General features: G+C 36.4%; 1 long non-coding RNA gene across 5 annotated transcripts in view; it reads right to left on the bottom strand.

The window, feature by feature from the left end:
* The window catches only part of LOC143233195 (uncharacterized), a 99,122-nt gene that overhangs the window by 63,955 nt on the left and 15,016 nt on the right, over positions 1-20,151 (bottom strand). For 2 of the 5 annotated variants that reach the window (XR_013018020.1, XR_013018023.1), the window contains exon 1: positions 16,893-17,058. The exons of the other annotated variants lie outside the window; for them this stretch is intronic. This is a non-coding gene — a long non-coding RNA (uncharacterized LOC143233195). Of the gene's footprint in view, positions 1-16,892; positions 17,059-20,151 lie in introns of those variants that run through there. 5 annotated transcript variants of the gene reach the window in all.

Below are 20,151 nucleotides of genomic sequence, written 5' to 3'. Positions count from 1 at the left end.
AGAATAAGAAAAAAACTCACTGTAAATTAGTTAATTAATATATTGTATAGTTGTGCTGAAAAGTAGACAAACTGAAAAAGACCAAGCTAGAAACTTGTCCATCTGGAGCTAATGAATTTGTGAATATGCTAAGGGTTTGTAGGGACCATACACCTATCGTCGTCCTAGGTGATCATCTCGGTATAATTACAGATAAGTTATAGAACTCCTATTTTTATAAAATTCTGTTTATCTCTGAAGTAAAGTGTGTTGAAAGTAGTGGCATATATACCATAAAAGGAAGATATGACACATTGGTGAATAAATCTAAATTTTATATATTACAAAGGGAAGAAACAACATATCACTGAATACATTTAGACTTTAGGTATTGCAAAACCAAAAGATGAGACGTTGTTAAATAAACAGAAGATTATATAGTGTAAGATAAGACATTTATAATAAATAATGCATTATATTTTATGAGTTTCACATTTATTGTGTTGTGTACGATACGTAGTTTTATTTTCTCTCAGTTTTCTTACGATATAAGTGAAGTCGAGATGAGCATTCCAGTATCTAATTCATCAAACTAAAATTCATCATATATATGTATATATATACACCCGTATAGTTGTCTAGTACTTAATATATCCACAGAGGTTTTTCTTTGCTACAAGTGTTTTTGTTTTCACTATAAATCACAACTTTCCACTTGTATATGTTCTTTACTACTTAGCTGCATGCTATGAAACATCTTAAAGATACCTTTCAACGATATCGTATTTTATAGTACTGACATTCACGAAACGTTTCTTACGCTGTTTAGTTTTGAAATCTCATAAGACTGCTGGGATAATCAGAATAGACAAAAGAAAACCATTGCTCATCCTACAGCTTTTATGAGTTGATATATATTGCTGTCTGTCCGATAGGTGGCCCGGCATAGCCAGGTGGTTAAGGCGCTCGACTCTGAGGGTCGCGGGTTCGAAACCCCGTCACACCAAACATACTCGCCCTTTAAGCCATGGGAATGTTATAATGTGACGGTCAATCCCACTATTCATTGGTAAAGGAGTAGCCCAAGAGTTGACGGTGGGTGGTGATGACTAGCTGCCTTCCCTCTAGTCTTACACTGATATATTAGGGACGGCTAGCGCAGATAGTCCTCGAGTAGCTTTGCGCAAAATTCAAAAAACAAACAAGCATAATCATACCTAGCATGATCGTGACACAATACTAGGAACACTATAATCATTCCTAGCATGATCGTGACACGATACTAGGAACACTATAATCATTCCTAGCATGATCGTGACACGATACTAGGAACACTATAATCATTCCTAGCATGATCGTGACACAATACTAGGAACACTATAATCATTCCTAGCATGATCGTGACACAATACTAGGAACACTATAATCATACCTAGCATGATCGTGACACAATACTAGGAACACTATAATCATTCCTAGCATGATCGTGACACAATACTAGGAACACTATAATCATTCCTAGCATGATCGTGACACAATACTAGGAACACTATAATCATTCCTAGCATGATCGTGACACAATACCAGGAACACTATAATCATACCTAGCATGATCGTGACACAATACCAGGAACACTATAATCATACCTAGCATGATCGTGACACAATACTAGGAACACTATAATCATACCTAGCATGATCGTGACACAATACTAGGAACACTATAATCATACCTAGCATGATCGTGACACAATACTAGGAACACTATAATCATTCCTAGCATGATCGTGACACAATACTAGGAACACTATAGTCATTCCTAGCATGATCGTGACACAATACTAGGAGTACTAATTTCAACAAATATACACAATGTAATTGAATTATACGATCAAGAATGCAATCTGTGATTCAAAAAGTTGCTACAACAACGTTATTGAAGCAGTTTCGCCGCTTAATGACCTTATAAACAAGACGTTTCAATTAGCTAATTAATTAACGGTTTCATTCTTCCTTCTGGGAGGTCTTGCCTCCGTGTTAATCCATTCTACCCACTGGTACCGTAATCACACAATTCAAAAATCGTGAAACAGAAAGCGTTAATAAAACAGTAGTTAAGAGTCTTCATGGATAGAATGTTTTCAACACCACATTAGTTAGACACGAAAATACCACTCTGTGATCTGAATCAGGGTTCGAACGTTGTCTTTGTAAAACCTACCTTTCTCTTCTAGTACTCAACAGTAAACATGGCAACCAGAAATTGAATATCGTGGTAAGTCTGTTTGATTTTGAATTTGAATTTCGCGCAAAGCTACACTAGGGCTATCTGCGCCAGCTGTCCCTAATTTAGCAATGTAAGACTAGAGGAAAGGCAACTAGTCATCACTACCCATCGCCAACTCTTGGGCTACTCTTTTACCAACGAATAGTGGGATTGGCCGTCGCATTGTAACGCCCCCACGACTGAAAGGACGAGCATGTTCGGTTTGACGGATATTCGAATCCGCGACGCTCGGATTACGAGTCAATGGTAGGTCAGTAGAAGCATTATCCTTTGGTGGTCAGAACACAGGTTATAAATGTACCTTCTTCACCAGAAGTGGTTATCACAGAGAGAACTTAATAACGGTTATTATAGTAACTGCTTCATGACAATTATCGAGAGAAAAAGTTGGTGGTGGCTACTCGAAGTAAACCTTGAAAACAGTTAATTATCAGATAGCGTTTATGGCACCTGTTGAAGATATGCATCGTATTATCTCTTTCCCAATAGTTACTGGAAAGGTTGATGATGGCTATCATAATACTTCAGGATAAGCTGAAAATAGTTGATAATGTTTTCATTAAAGACTTCCAGGTTATCAGAGTTATCAGAGACAAAAGTTGATGTTGTTTATTAAGCACAAAGCTACACAAGGACTATGTGCACTGTGTCCACCAGGGGTATCAAAACCTAGTTTAAAAAACAACTATCATGACAGTTATGAGAGAAAACTTCATAAGTTATGAAGAGTCAGTCACAGTTATTAATAAAGGTTCTTCATGACAACTATTAGAGAAAACTTAACTCTGGTTATTGGGACAGAAAGTTCTATATTATTAGTGTAGGTACTTTATCACGTGATACAGTGACATGTCTGCGGACTTACAACGCCAGAAAACGAGTTTCGATACGCGTGGTGGGCAGAGTCCATTGTGTAGAGTTGTGCTTAACTTCAAATAAACAAACTTTATTACTTAATCAGACAGAGCTTTCAAACATATTTCAATACAGATTTTTGTTTCACAAAATTTTATGGAAGGTGACATGGAAGGTAGACATGAGTAAACTGTAAGATAGTGGCCATTTGTATTTTATTTTTTAGACAGACGGTAGAAAAAAAATAGTTTCCTTACGATTGATGCAGATACACTTTAAATTAGCAGTGGTATCACAAAATCTAAGTCGTCTTGACTAATGTCTCTGTACGAATGCGGTTGGTAGATTAATTAAATATTCATCGTTTTGAGTGCTTGCTCACTTAAGCCTTTTTAGGCCCTACCAGATCAGCAAAGATCTAAATACCGATGCCAAAAGACCCCTATCGGCTGAACTGTGACACACAATTACAGAGAATGAGTGATAAACAAATATTTACAAAACAAAATAAATACATTATCGAATTAAATAATCCACAGACAAGAGATAAAAAACAAAAAAAAAAAGAGTCTAATGTCTCAGTGGTATCCTTGAAACGTTACAATTCACGGTACGATTCTTGTAACGAAGACAACGTTACAAAATATATTACAACACAAAAAACCACTCTCTACAAAACAACAACAAATACATTCGACATTCCCAACAGATATTGTCTCTGTAGTTTCCAAGGTTACAAAATTTGAGAAACGAAATATTTTATAAAATGATTCTACAACTTACTTGTCAGTCTCAACTTTCTTTAAGCCTCGATTCTCAGAGCTTGTGAGAAGAGAACACGTGATGGATTACGTCAGCAGCCTTATGTAACCGTCTATTCTTTATATACGTATTAAAAAGCACCAGAAGCCACATGAATTACATACTGACAATTTTTTTTCTTTAACCAACTGAATAGCTAAACAAATAAAGCTTTTATAGACATTATTTGTTCCTAACATAAGTTGTCCTTTATTTCAAACTATTGACACAGCAGTATTTTGGCTCAGACAAAAACATACAACAGTGTACGCCCACAAGCGGTCATTTACAATAATAGCCAGAACGAATTCTAACAAACAAATATATTAATATCTTATCTCCTAGCAGTTTCCCAGTGAGTGTGCGTCAAGTCTTCAGATTTACGACGGTAAAATGAGGGGTTCGATTCCCCTCGGTAGCCACAAGAAACTGGCTGATGTAACTTTGCATATAAGTAGTAAAAATCTTATATCACAACGAGTGTCAAACATTAAACTAACGTCTTAATGTTCACAACATTTCGGGCTGAGACGCCCTTTCTCCACTGATTTGGAGCATTTGATGTCAGCCGTTTTTTAAAAAAATAAGTTTCCCTCTTCTTTTGTTTTCGGTTTCATCAAATCATAGGAGTTTCTGGCTGATTTTTACATCTTAATAATAGTTTATCTCTAAAAATCAATTTGGTAACTTCTTAAGATTTCACAATGTTTTGCACCGCTAGAAACCGAGTTGAGATAACTGTGGTGGGCATAGCACAGATAACGCATTGTCCGCAGACTCAACACTAGGGGACTGGTGTTTTGGCCGATGCTAAAATGTAAATTAAATCAGATGTTTGAATACACTTCAAGAGTTGTGAGAGTTAAAAAAAAGTTGTTGACATTGTTTAGCGTATCATACGTAGGTAATGTGATGTCACCGAAAATTGAACACTTTTGGAAGTATGTGTAACAATCCTTTCGGCTGGAAAATATTCATACAATCAGAACGTGAAAGGTGTTTTTTGTTTTCATATCGTGTTATAGAATGTATGGAATGATATATTTCTTAATGGTTTAAAATATAAAGGAATATGAATCATTTTGGGACGCTAAGACCTTACAGCCATGATAAACAATGAATGACGCCTTGTAAGAGATGAAAATATACGAATACAAAAGCGGTTCTTGAGCCACAGAGACCATAAAGTAATATAATCAAGAAGGATCTACGACATATTCGTTGAATCTAAAAAGACAGAAACTGAACTGGTTATTTGAATTATCCCATACTAAACGCCAATGGATTTTTGTGTGGTCGATCCGACTATGAAACAACTTTGGGGAAAATTTCGTCCTCCAACAATGGATAAAGTATGAAACGTTAGCAGGGTCGAAGAGTATGCTTTGGATATGACAACATTATACCAGGTCCCCTACTTGAGTAGTAGTAATTTTGCGGACTTACAACACTAAAATTCGGGGTTCGATTACCTGCGGTGGACACATCAGATAGCCCAATGTGACTTCTACTCTACAAGAAACATACAGATAAACAAAGAAATCTCACGACGCCACCTTTAACAATGAAAATTACATTACCGGGCTCCTGTAAAGAAGCAGTCGTCGGGCTTGGTATAACTGAACGTGTCGATATGGATTGTAACTAGGCAGTGAAGTTTTCAGGGTCATTTGAATATAACGTACTAAACCCCTGCATTATAGTTTGTTATTTTTTGTGGACTAAGATAGTAAAGTGTTTGCCATATATTTCCCAAATTGATGCGTTCGCAAAGAAAATGTGCTTTTATACGTGTTTGCTGAATAGAAAAATCAAAGTTAGTTTCAGATAAGCTCGTAAACTATTTTAAGCTTCATTATAAATAGGTTTTATTTATGGTCTGGAGTCTTAAAACAGATTTGAAACTTAAAAAGGTTTTCGGCTTCGTTTTTGACTTCAAAAATATCTTAACTTTAATATAAATTCGAACAGATAAGTGTCTTACTCTGTCTTCAAGTGTTTACTTAGTTCATATATGTTTAAGTGTTTCTATTGATTTTGATAGTGCTAGCTATCCCTTCGCTGCCTCTAATGTTTGCTGACTTTCATTACTTGATCTAACTTTACAGAATGGTGCAATTAGATTTAGACTTTATGAATACTTGGATTAACCTGTGATTCAGTTCATGTTTCCCGATGTTCATGTTCATGATATGGAGAAGTAACAATGGTTCATCTCCCGTTATTTATGTATCACGACTGCTTTGAAATAGGAATATTACAATGTTCTGTTTTCATAGAATCGTGAGTAATGTGCCTGTCAGTGAAACTTGTTGTATATCATAGAAAAACTCGAAAATTAGATTGATTTTTACCCGTTTAAAACAAAAGTCAGCCACGATCACAGCCGAGGAGTAAAATAATTTTGTGCCTAGAAATTACGTATATTTATCTTTTGGTTAGAACCCAGTTTTATTCAAGGTTGGGATCTCAGTCAAATGTTGACTTTTATTGTTTTTAAGATAGTGATTTGAATATCTTTTGTAGAGATATTAAAACAGTACAATGTGACTGTCTGTTACATCCGAAGTGTGTATGTAATACTTTCAGACCCGTACCCACCCAGGCTGTGACAGGTGATGATATATCTGCAGACAGGATGCTGAGTAAACTGAAGCGTATGAATGTAGAACAGAGATGGCGACGCTGCAGTAAGATGGATATCGAATCCTGGAGTACTTCTCATATCTGACGATCGAGGAACATTGAAACATCTGTGTCAGCGTGTAACAGCTGAAATAGATCAAGTACAAATTCTAGAACATATGAATGAAAATGAGAGGTGTTTTTTTGAACAAACAAATATCCTCAGATGTGAGGATATGTGAGGATATCCAGACACAAATCGTCCAGTAGTTACAGCCTGTGGATTGATTATGGACAAGGAAACTCAGTTTGAGACAGCCTATGAGTGTCAGTGCAAGCTACGAATCAGGGTAGTGGGATGCTGTGCATACTTTGAATCTGCTTTGTGGCGCCTTGGACCTTCAAGATACACCAGTGTGTTCGTAGATGGTCCATCACAAAGGATCATTGAACGTATCACTGATGGTTAGTACTAATTGCTTGGGGTGTATGATCAACACGTGCTTTGTATGGAAATGTGTTGTACCAAATAAATATTCGCTATTTGTTCGTCTTCGTGTTCTTCTTTTGATGTCACCGACTGACCGCCCTATGCTTACTTCTACAATCGAAGGATATCTATTATTGGTTTTAAGGTTTTCAAGTATGTATAGGGTGACCTTAAAATAAATACCGTAATTTAGTTAACACACAACAGCAAATTGCTGAAGAGACAATATCGTTGATACCAGAGGTACTTAAAGGTACCTTCCCTTTGACGGTAAGATTAAATAAGATATTTGTGTGCTTTTCGTACCTGTTGTAGAGACATCGTGAACCTTTACTATTTATAAATGTTCGAATTATTTGGAAGTGAAGGTGATAATCAAACCACAGTAAATGAAATTAACCATTTAAAAATATCACGTGAATCTGTTAAATAAACACTTTCCATTTGGCCAATAGAGGGAAAGCAGCTAGTCATCATATCACCCACCACCAATTCGTAAGCTTCTCTCTCTTACGGCGGCCCGGCATGGCCAACTTTCAGCCGTGGGGGGCGTTATAATGTGACGGTCAATCCCACTATTCGTTGGTAAAAGAGTAGCCCAAGAGTTGGCGGTGGGTGGCGATGACTAGCTGCCTTCCCTCTAGTCTTACACTGCTAAATTAGGGACTGCTAGCACAGATAACCCTCGTGTAGCTTTGTGCGAAATTCAAAAACAAAGGAAAAAAACAAACAAAAACTCTCTCACGGGCCCGGCATGACCAGGTGGGTTAAGGCGTTCGACTCGTAATCTGAGGGTCGTGGGTTCGAATCCCTGTCGTATTAAACATGCTCGCCCTTTCAGTCGTGGGGGCGTTATAACGTTACGGTCAATCCCACTATTCGTTGGTAAAAGAGTAGCCCAACAGTTGGCGGTGGGTGGTGATGACTAGCCACCTCTCCTCTAGCCTTACACTGTTAAATTAGAGAAAGCTAGCGCAGATAGTCCTCGAGTAGCTTTGTGCGAAATTCAAAACAAACCAATCAAAGTTCTTATATATTATCTCATTTAGAGTACGTGAGAGACGAACTAAAATTGGGGGCAGGTACCCAAAGTTTATTTGAATGAGCGAAGACAAGGAATAGCGCCACAGTCCACTAAATAAAGGTTGGGGGGATCCAGGACTCAACTTAAAGTCCAAGAAGCTCATTAGTTCTCCACTAAATATTTTACATCCTTCTGGAAATGATTGTGACACATTTTTACTGTAAAGTGAGTTTCCTATGCAACTGTCATCTCATTGTTAATTAGCTCCACTGTCAGCCTTATTAACAGTTCTATGAAACCGGACAAAGTAATAAACACTATCGTTACAAGTTACACCTTTTTATAGTGAGGATTTTTTTTTAACAGGTACAACGGTTCGATCACTGGTGCGATCATTTTCAAGTACACATGTGTCACGGTAAAAACAAGTTGTTTTTTTTACATGGTTTGTCAAGAATCAAGCATAAAGCTACACAATGCGCTATCTGTGCTCTGCCCACCACGGGTATCAAAACCCGGGTTCTAACGGTGTGAATCTGCAACATAGCACTGTGCCAATAGGAGGCTTTTGCATTAGAAAAACTGCAAATTGTGTTAAGAATACTTACAACAATAAGTAAACTAAAAATGAAACTAAACAAAAGGTGGCCTGACATGGCCAGGTGGTTAAGGCACTCGACTCGTAATCTGAGCGCCACGGGTTCGAATCCCGTCGCACCTAACATGCTCGCCCTCTTGGACATGGGGCGTTATAATGTTACGATCAATTCCACTATTCGTTGGTAAAAGAATAGTCCAAGGGTTGGCGGTGGGTGGTGATGACCAGCAGCCTTCCCTCTAGTCTTTCACTGCTCAGTTAGGGACGGCTAGCGCAGATAGCCCTCGTGTACCTTTGCGCAAAATTTAAAACAAACAAACAAACTGTAGGCAACATTAACGGTACTCTAGCGATAAAGAAACTAGAAAAAAACACGTACGAAAATAAATAGTGCTTAACGAAAGTTTTAGTAAAGATTCTTCTATGTTCCACCAGGTGGAGCCAGTTCTTAACATATTTTCAAGATGGCTAAATTAATTAAACTTAGTAACTGAAAGCGTATCACAGGTTAATTGGGGATTACGTTCGCTATAGAGATCTTATTAAAGACTAGTGTTAACTCAAATAAAGCTTCATGACTGTATATGTGATTTGTTGCTAACGTAACCAAGGGGTTCACTTTTCCCCATTAGGTTACTAAAGAAAGTCAACGTTACCAAGGATATTATATGTCAACAATATAACTGGCAGACAAACAAAACGATAGCTATAGAAAACAATAACCGGCCAGGATTAGCCATCATAGTCGAAGAATGCTCACAGTTCTGCCAACAATGTTAGCCCAACATATATATCAAAATTCGGCTTTTGCTGTTAAAAAACTTAAAACTGATCACTGAGCAGCTGGAAATGGTGGGAGTGAGACGACACCTATCGACATATTGTTGTAACCAAATAGTAGTTTCCACGAGTGGTCAGTTTTCTTTGCAGTAGGAGTTAAGTTTGCCTGTTCGTAGTTAAGCACAAAGATACACAACAGGCTATCTGTGTTCTAGCCATCATGGGTATCGAAACTCGCTTTCTAGTTAAGTTCATAAACAAAACGCCGTGCTAGTGTGTGTGTTGGAGGGACATGTAATTGAGAAAAACGTTTTACTATAATCATAATTATACTAAAAAAACATATTAGTAACAAATCTATTTTCTCTCACATAAAAAAAATAATGTATTTCTGTTTGACGACAACAAAATAATCGTTAATTGATATGTGTACATTAACAAGAAATATCCGATCATAGTGTCTTCTGCTGGAATATCATCTATACACGTTTCATTCTGTAGTTGTTTGAGACTGTTACACAGTTGTGGAATGAAGTTGTGCACATGTGACTTGTGTCACTTTGATTGTGTTCCATACCGTTACTTGAGGCACGTCGATGACTTCTTCCACTAACCCTTGTGTTCGCGTTTTTTCAACTGTTACGAGAGAATGAACTTCGTTCACTGTTGGTTATTACAGGTTCTCTGTCTGGGACTGTTGGTTACTACAGGTTCTCTGTCTGGGACTGTTGGTTACTACAGGTTCTCTGTCTTGGTCTGTTGGTTACTACAGGTTCTCTGCCTGGGTCTGTTGGTTACTACAGGTTCTCTGCCTGGGTCTGTTGGTTACTACAGGTTCTCTGCCTGGGTCTGTTGGTTACTACAGGTTCTCTGCCTGGGTCTGTTGGTTACTACAGGTTCTCTGCCTGGGTCTGTTGGTTACTACAGGTTCTCTGCCTGGGACTGTTGGTTATTACAGGTTCTCTGTCTGGGACTGTTGGTTATTACAGGTTCTCTGTCTGGGACTGTTGGTTATTACAGGTTCTCTGTCTGGGACTGTTGGTTATTACAGGTTCTCTGTCTGGGTCTGTTGGTTATTACAGGTTCTCTGTCTGGGTAAGTAAACAGCTTTCCTTTTCAATACCATTAAGCACAACAGATATCAACACCACGGAAATTCTAAATTCTCAATCTGGACATCTCATTATGGTCTGGGTGTGAGGATATTTATTTAAACTATAAGTTGTAGGACTAACATGTAGACATTATTATGTTACACGTGTTTGTCTGAAAGGTAACTATATCTTATTAATTTATCTGTTTATTCCCTTATCATTAAAGTTTGAGGTAAATAGTTCAGAACAGTACATGCAGTCTAGTATGACTATTATTTATCTGACATTTAAAACTTCAGGTGGGTAAATCATAATAATTTTACTAAAATTATTTCAGATTTAACGTCTTTATTTGTTATAAGGAACAAAGCGACTGAACGGGTTATCTCTGACTTTCCCACCAGGGTTTTAGTATTAATAAGTCTCAGAAGACTTGGCTCGTTGTTACAATAGAAACAGCTAGGCTTAAAGTGGTAAATCTCTGTACATACACATTTAAAACTATCGGATCGTTGAACCGATTATCAGTATACTCTTATGAACCCCGGAGAGTGACACAGAAGTGGAGGTTCTATCTGACCCTCCCAGCGTCACTCCAGAGTTCCCCCTATGTTCTCACGTTCAATGAACAGGCATGTTAGCCATTACTGTTAAAGTTAACAAAAAGAAATAATTATAGCGTGACACAAAACTCGCGCACCTTGATTGCTGTCTGATGTTAACAAGTAACCAGACCCTCCCAACCCTGGGGCCTGGGTTTAATTTACTTTTAAACTTTCTCATAGAAGCACGTGTACCTCTAGTAAGATCGTAAGCACAGGTTGAATACACTGGCCTTGAATTACGTAATATAATTTAATTTTGACAGTTTCATCAGCTCAGTTTTTTAAATTACTGGCCTTAAGATGTTAAGTGATAATTTTAAAAAAAAGGCGACATGCGTGATTAAAAGAACTGAGTCGTGTTAGGCCTATAGTGGCAGCGAAACTTAAAAAAAACAAAACATTATTCATACAAATATGTTTAAGTTCTATATTTATATTATACATGCATGATTGTTTTTTGATGAAAACAAAAGACAGTTACACACACACACTTAACGCACTGTTTTCGGTCTTTAAGTTCCGTTTGTATTATTTTTGACGTCGACACAGGTGACAACAAAATTACTTAGTCTGTATATAAAAGTACAATGTTTTAAAATTGTTTGTCTTTCGTACAATCCTTTATTTTACCACATATTAACTGATACACATCTCGTCAGTTAGGTGGCTAGTTAACTAACCCTTATGGACCCGTGTTGTCAGACTATTCGTTCCACTATGATGATATAAACATAAATATTTATATTTTATTGTTACAATAATTTAGTTGTCGTAGTTTTAAATTACAATATATTTAGAACGTACTTATATGTTAGGCCTGAAACTTTCGATCACGTGCAAATGGAATTTTAAACTAAACAAGTCGGAAAAATAAACTTTACATTTACTATATGAGTGTGTTAAAAACAAACTATAACAGCTTAGTGCCTTAACCTGATACATCACAGCGCCATCAGTGAAGGGTCTATCTAAACTACTAAACCACTGAGGTTGGCCCTAGCATGGCCAGGTGGTTAAGGCGCTCAACTCGGAATCTGAAGATCGCGGGTTCGAATCCCCGTCACACCAAACATAATCGCCCTTTAGGCCGTAAGGGCGTCATAATTGATGGTCACTCCCACTACTCGTTGGTAAAAGAGTAACTCAAGAGCAAGCGATGGGTGGTGATAACTTGCTGCCTTTCCCTCTAGTCTTACTCTGCTTAATTAGGAACGAATAGCGCAGATAGCCCTCGTGAAGGTTTGCGCAAAATTAAAAAAACACACCAACTGAGGCGATGTGACATCTTGAAAACATTGTAACTAATATACCTCGTTACTGCCCCCTAGCGATGTAAACCCAGAACTAGATAAGATTTTGTTTAGTATCATCTGTGGACTAGAAGTTATAACTAGGTGAGATTTTATTTAGTATCATCTATGGACTAGAAGTTATAACTAGGTGATATTTTGTTTAGTATCATCTGTGGACTAGAAATTATAACTAGGTGAGATTTTATTTAGTGTCATCTGTGGACTAGAAGTTATAATTAGGTGAGATTTTGTTTAGTGTCATCTGTGGACTAGAAGTTATAACTAGGTGATATTTTGTGTAGTATCATCTGTGGACTAGAAGTTATAACTAGGTGAGATTTTGTTTAGTGTCATCTGTGGACTAGAAGTTATAATTAGGTGAGATTTTGTTTAGTGTCATCTGTGGACTAGAAGTTATAATTAGGTGAGATTTTGCATAGTATTATCTATGGACTAGAAGTTATAACTAGGTGAGATTTTGTTTAGTATCATCTGTGGACTAGAAGTTATAACTAGGTGAGATTTTATTTAGTATCATCTGTGGACTAGAAGTTATAACTAGGTGAGATTTTGTTTAGTGTCATCTGTGGACTAGAAGTTATAACTAGGTGAGATTTTGTTTAGTCTCATCTGTGGACTAAAAGTTATAACTAGGTGAGATTTTGTTTAGTATCATCTGTGGACTAGAAGTTATAACTAGGTGAGATTTTGTATAGTATCATATGTGGACTAGAAGTTATAACTAGGTGAGATTTTGTATACTATCATCTGTGGACTAAAAGTTATAACTAGGTGAGATTTTGTATAGTGTCATCTGTGGACTAGAAGTTATAACTAGGTGAGATTTTATTTAATATCATCTGTGGACTAGAAGTTATAACTAGGTGAGATTTTATTTAATATCATCTGTGGACTAGAAGTTATAACTAGGTGAGATTTTATTTAGTATCATCTGTGGACTAAAAGTTATAACTAGGTGAGATTTTATTTAATATCATCTGTGGACTAGAAGTTATAACTAGGTGAGATTTTGTATAGTATCATCTGTGGACTAGAAGTTATAACTAGGTGAGATTTTGTATAGTATCATCTGTGGACTAGAAGTTATAACTAGGTGGGATTTTGTATAGTGTCATCTGTGGAATAGAAGTTATAACTAGGTGTGATTTTGTATAGTATCATCTGTGGACTAGAAGTTATAACTAGGTGAGATTTTGTTTAGTATCATCTGTGGACTAGAAGTTATAACTAGGTGAGATTTTGTTTAGTATCATCTGTGGACTAGAAGTAATAACTAGGTGAGATTTTGTTTAGTATCATCTGTGGACTAGAAGTTATAACTAGGTGAGATTTTGTTTAGTATCATCTGTGGACTAGAAGTTATAACTAGGTGAGATTTTGTATAGTATCATCTGTGGACTAGAAGTTATAACTAGGTGGGATTTTGTATAGTGTCATCTGTGGAATAGAAGTTATAACTAGGTGAGATTTTGTATAGTATCATCTGTGGACTAGAAGTTATAACTAGGTGATATTTTGTGTAGTATCATCTGTGGACTAGAAGTTATAACTAGGTGAGATTTTGTTTAGTGTCATCTGTGGACTAGAAGTTATAACTAGGTGAGATTTTATTTAATATCATCTGTGGACTAGAAGTTATAACTAGGTGAGATTTTGTTTAGTATCATCTGTGGACTAGAAGTTATAACTAGGTGAGATTTTGTATAGTGTCATCTGTGGAATAGAAGTTATAACTAGGTGAGATTTTGTTTAGTGTCATCTGTGGACTAGAAGTTATAACTAGGTGAGATTTTATTTAATATCATCTGTGGACTAGAAGTTATAACTAGGTGAGATTTTATTTAGTATCATCTGTGGACTAGAAGTTATGACTAGGTGAGATTTTGTTTAGTGTCATCTGTGGACTAGAAGTTATAACTAGGTGAGATTTTGTTTAGTCTCATCTGTGGACTAGAAGTTATAACTAGGTGAGATTTTGTATAGTATCATCTGTGGACTAGAAGTTATAACTAGGTGAGATTTTGTATAGTATCATCTGTGGACTAGAAGTTATAACTAGGTGGGATTTTGTATAGTGTCATCTGTGGAATAGAAGTTATAACTAGGTGTGATTTTGTATAGTATCATCTGTGGACTAGAAGTTATAACTAGGTGAGATTTTGTTTAGTATCATCTGTGGACTAGAAGTTATAACTAGGTGAGATTTTGTTTAGTGTCATCTGTGGACTAGAAGTTATGACTAGGTGAGATTTTGTTTAGTGTCATCTGTGGACTAGAAGTTATAACTAGGTGAGATTTTGTTTAGTATCATCTGTGGACTAGAAGTTATAACTAGGTGAGATTTTGTATAGTGTCATCTGTGGAATAGAAGTTATAACTAGGTGAGATTTTATTTAATATCATCTGTGGACTAGAAGTTATAACTAGGTGAGATTTTGTTTAGTATCATCTGTGGACTAGAAGTTATAACTAGGTGAGATTTTGTATAGTGTCATCTGTGGAATAGAAGTTATAACTAGGTGAGATTTTGTTTAGTGTCATCTGTGGACTAGAAGTTATAACTAGGTGAGATTTTATTTAATATCATCTGTGGACTAGAAGTTATAACTAGGTGAGATTTTGTTTAGTATCATCTGTGGACTAGAAGTTATAACTAGGTGAGATTTTGTTTAGTATCATCTGTGGACTAGAAGTTATAACTAGGTGAGATTTTGTATAGTATCATCTGTGGACTAGAAGTTATAACTAGGTGAGATTTTATTTAGTGTCATCTGTGGACTAGAAGTTATAATTAGGTGAGATTTTGTTTAGTGTCATCTGTGGACTAGAAGTTATAACTAGGTGATATTTTGTGTAGTATCATCTGTGGACTAGAAGTTATAACTAGGTGAGATTTTGTTTAGTGTCATCTGTGGACTAGAAGTTATAATTAGGTGAGATTTTGTTTAGTGTCATCTGTGGACTAGAAGTTATAATTAGGTGAGATTTTGCATAGTATTATCTATGGACTAGAAGTTATAACTAGGTGAGATTTTGTTTAGTATCATCTGTGGACTAGAAGTTATAACTAGGTGAGATTTTATTTAGTATCATCTGTGGACTAGAAGTTATGACTAGGTGAGATTTTGTTTAGTGTCATCTGTGGACTAGAAGTTATAACTAGGTGAGATTTTGTTTAGTCTCATCTGTGGACTAGAAGTTATAATTAGGTGAGATTTTGTATAGTATCATCTGTGGACTAGAAGTTATAACTAGGTGAGATTTTGTATACTATCATCTGTGGACTAAAAGTTATAACTAGGTGAGATTTTGTATAGTGTCATCTGTGGACTAGAAGTTATAACTAGGTGAGATTTTATTTAATATCATCTGTGGACTAGAAGTTATAACTAGGTGAGATTTTGTATACTATCATCTGTGGACTAAAAGTTATAACTAGGTGAGATTTTGTATAGTGTCATCTGTGGACTAGAAGTTATAACTAGGTGAGATTTTATTTAATATCATCTGTGGACTAGAAGTTATAACTAGGTGAGATTTTGTATAGTATCATCTGTGGACTAGAAGTTATAACTAGGTGAGATTTTATTTAGTATCATCTGTGGACTAGAAGTTATAACTAGGTGAGTTTTGTATAGTATCATCTGTGGACTAGAAGTTATAACTAGGTGAGATTTTGTATAGTATCATCTGTGGACTAGAAGTTATAACTAGGTGAGATTTTATTTATTATCATCTGTGGACTAAAAGTTATAACTAGGTGAGATTTTGTATAGTGTCATCTGTGGTCTAGAAGTTATAACTAGGTGAGATTTTGTATAGTATCATCTGTGGACTAGAAGTTATAACTAGGTGGGATTTTGTATAGTATCATCTGTGGACTAGAAGTTATAACTAGGTGGGATTTTGTATAGTATCATCTGTGGACTAGAAGTTATAACTAGGTGGGATTTTGTATAGTGTCATCTGTGGAATAGAAGTTATAACTAGGTGTGATTTTGTATAGTATCATCTGTGGAATAGAAGTTATAACTAGGTGAGATTTTGTTTAGTATCATCTGTGGAATAGAAGTTATAACTAGGTGAGATTTTGTTTAGCATCATCTGTGGACTAGAAGTTATAACTAGGTGAGATTTTGTTTAGTATCATCTGTGGACTAGAAGTTATAACTAGGTGAGATTTTGTTTAGTATCATCTGTGGACTAGAAGTTATAACTAGGAGAGATTTTGTTTAGTATCATCTGTGGACTAGAAGTTATAACTAGGTGAGATTTTGTTTAGTATCATCTGTGGACCAGAAGTTATAACTAGGTGAGATTTTGTTTAGTATCATCTGTGAACCAAAAGAAACTACTTATTACTACTAGTTTTAAGATTTTGACTTGTTCAAGAACAAATAGCTCAACTGGTTTTAAATTTTATATTATTTTAAAAACTCACGGTTTATTAGTCATTCTGTTCCACACGATATGAGAATACAGGCGACAGTGATTTTGAAATTTCATTACACGAAACAAACATCTTCTGATGACTTTAAAAGCGATTATCACAAGGTTGCAAATTTTCACTTTTCTCAACGATTGTGTAACTTTCACACACGACTTTAAACGTTCACTGTTTACCACGTTATAGTTCGCTATTGAACATATGGTAGCGTATGAATACATTCAAATAATGTACGTTTTGTATTTCTTCACGTGTATCAATTACAAGTGCATACTAAATTATTATCCCATCTGTTACGTAGCAGAAATTTATACGTAGGAAGCGTGAAAGGTTCATTTTGTTTACGAAATGTACGAGACACTGCGTTTACGTAAATGAATTAGTGAAGTTTCAGTGAACGGCAAATGTGTGTTACTAAATTATATGCTAGTATGTATTACAGGGCACTCTAAGTACTGCATACTGGATTCATGTACATGTGTGTGTTCAATGTACATATATCAGTATATTTATGCACAAAACAGACCCCAAAAAACAAAATTAAGTTAAGGACTGTTAAGGCGTGCGAGTCGTAATCTGAGGGTCGCATCCCCTTCGCGCCAAACATGCTCACACTTTCAGCCGTGGAGGCGTTATAATGTGACGGTCAATCCCACTATTCGTTGGTAAAAGAGTAGCCCAAGAGTTGGCGGTGGGTGTTGATGACTAGCTGCCTTCCCTCTGGTCTTACACTGCTAAATTAGGGACGGCTAACATAGAGAGCCCTCGAGTAGCTTTGTGCGAAATTCCAAAAACAAACAAGTTAAGGAAGCTCCATAAATTAAAAGAATACCCACGGTACAAGCTATAGTGTGGGGTATAAAATTTACCCTAGGTTTTGGAGACGGCTGAACAAGAGGGACCCCATTGCAGTGGGGATACACCGTCTATCAGTCTCAACGTCTGTTTGACAGTCTTACATGAATAAATTCATTAAAATATCAAATAAAGTCATCAAAAGAAATACAAGTTATTAGAGCAAGATACGGGTGCTGGAGCCAACAACGCCCTATATCTATATCATTCTTCACTGCCTTCAGATAGTTGGAGAAGGTGACTGCTCTCCAAAGTAAAATAAACGAAATGAGGTTCGACCACTTGAGGGTATGTAAGATAAACTTACCTCCTGAGATTGGCAGTCCCAGACCTCATTATAGTAGTAAAGCAACAACCTAACGTAATTAGAAATGCAATAGATAAATTGTACTAGTATATAGTTTTAAAAGCCCAATCAACTTACCTAAACAAACTATTATAACTCCTAACAACCACCCATTAAGTAACTACCAATTTTCAGACTTTACACGAGTCTTTAATATGCGGGCAGTTCTTGTTATAACTAAAAATATTTATCAGAATTTTTCAGCAAAACCTTCTGAATTTTTATTTCTTTAATGAGAATTTTGGAAATTATATGTAGATGTATTTCGGGTTCGAATCCCTGTTTCACCAAACACGCTCGTCCTTTCAGACGTAGGGGCGTTATAATGTGACGGTCAATCCCACTATTCGTTGGTAAGAGAGTCCAAGAGTTGGCGGTGGCTGGTGATGACTAGCTGCCTTCCCTCTGGTCTTACACTTCTAAATTAGGAACGGCTAGCGTAGATAGCCCTCGAGTAGCTTTGCGCGAAATTCCAAAATAAATAAACATGTAGATGTATTAAAGAGAATTATAAGTATAATATATATATTTGTTTTGTTACTCAAACATTTCCCTTTATAAAATCGGTTTCAGTACTCTTCTCATTTTCACTGCACTTCTTTCCACTCTGTGACGTGGCAGTTTTATTTATCCACGTGACAGCCCATTGAATTCCGATTCACGTACTTAACTATTTCATGTGACAGTTCACGTATCCTGTGTGTGAAGAACATTAATACGAAAAACAACCCTTGAGTTTTCAAATTTATTAAATGTTTAAAGATAAACTTGTTTCCTTGCAGTATCGTATCAGTAGTTGTGTTTGTTTAAACATGGCGAAACAGTAATAGAAACTAAATAACTGCTACGGTTTAATATACAAATATATATCTGGACCTCACCGACGTTTTGAAAACAAACATTTCGAAGCTCCTTATGAACGAAGATTCCAGATAAAATTAACACCAATGATTACAAAAAGGCTCATCTATTTGTTTTACAAAAAGGCTTAAAGAGATTGTATTGTATCAGTACTTTACATTGAATGTTACAACAAACATTTCTCAAAATGTGCTCCTACAACAAAGTGTAGACATTATTAAAAACACAGGGGGGTCACTAACAAAAAAAATGTACTTTTCAAGCATTGTAAGGTCAGGTATTTTTGTTTGGTTTTGGTGGTGGTGTTTGTTATTTGGAAGGGTTAGAGGAAACTATGGGTACTGTTGTTTACCTCTGATACACGTAGGATAAAAACAGACAAATACATATTCCTTCCTGTTCAATTGGTCTTATAAACAATTTGAAACTCTCAAACCAAACCTAAATGGCCACGTGGGTAGGGCGCTCGATTTCTAATCGGAGGGTCGCGGGTTCGAATCCCCGTCACACCGAACATGCTCGCCCTTTTAGCCGTAAGAACGTTACAATGTGTCCATCAATCCTACTATTTGTTGGTAAGAGAGCATCCTAAGAGTTTGCGGTGGGTGGTGATGACTAGTTGTCTTCCCTCTAACCTTAAGCTGTTAAATTAGGCACTGCTAGAGCAGATAGCCCTCGTGTAGCTTTTCACGAAACTAAACTTGCTTATTAACCCTAAATAACATATAACAGTATGTTACTGTAAAAACCTAAGATTATGTGTCCCATTCTGTTAAGCACTGGAATATTTTTTAAACATTTTTTACCTAATGACTCGCAGCAAGCAGGGTGTGTAACCACGCATATCGTTTAGTAACTGTCGACAAGTTACTATGACTAAGGAATGGGCACTATGGAACTATAAGGAAAGGGCTGGACCCCACTCACCCCCTGAGTATATATCAATGCCCTCTAGTGGGATGAACAGAAACAAGTCAGTATTTCTTGCTTGTCCTTTACAGCAAAGCCACATTGGGCTGTCTGGTGTGTTCACCGCGGGGAATCGAACCCCAGATTGTAGTGTTGTAAATCCACAGACTGTCCCACCGGAGAACAACAAGTCAGTAATATATTGTTTGAAAGAAAGCTAGAAATTCATATCCACAAATGAATCAGAGACAGTTTTGGAGAAAAGTGAAATATATCTATCAA

The sequence above is a fragment of the Tachypleus tridentatus genome, chromosome 12 (genome assembly GCF_004210375.1).
Source record: "Tachypleus tridentatus isolate NWPU-2018 chromosome 12, ASM421037v1, whole genome shotgun sequence".
NCBI lineage: Eukaryota > Metazoa > Arthropoda > Merostomata > Xiphosura > Limulidae > Tachypleus > Tachypleus tridentatus.
Note: the sequence above shows the minus strand (reverse complement) of the source record. Positions and strands in the feature narration are given on the sequence as shown.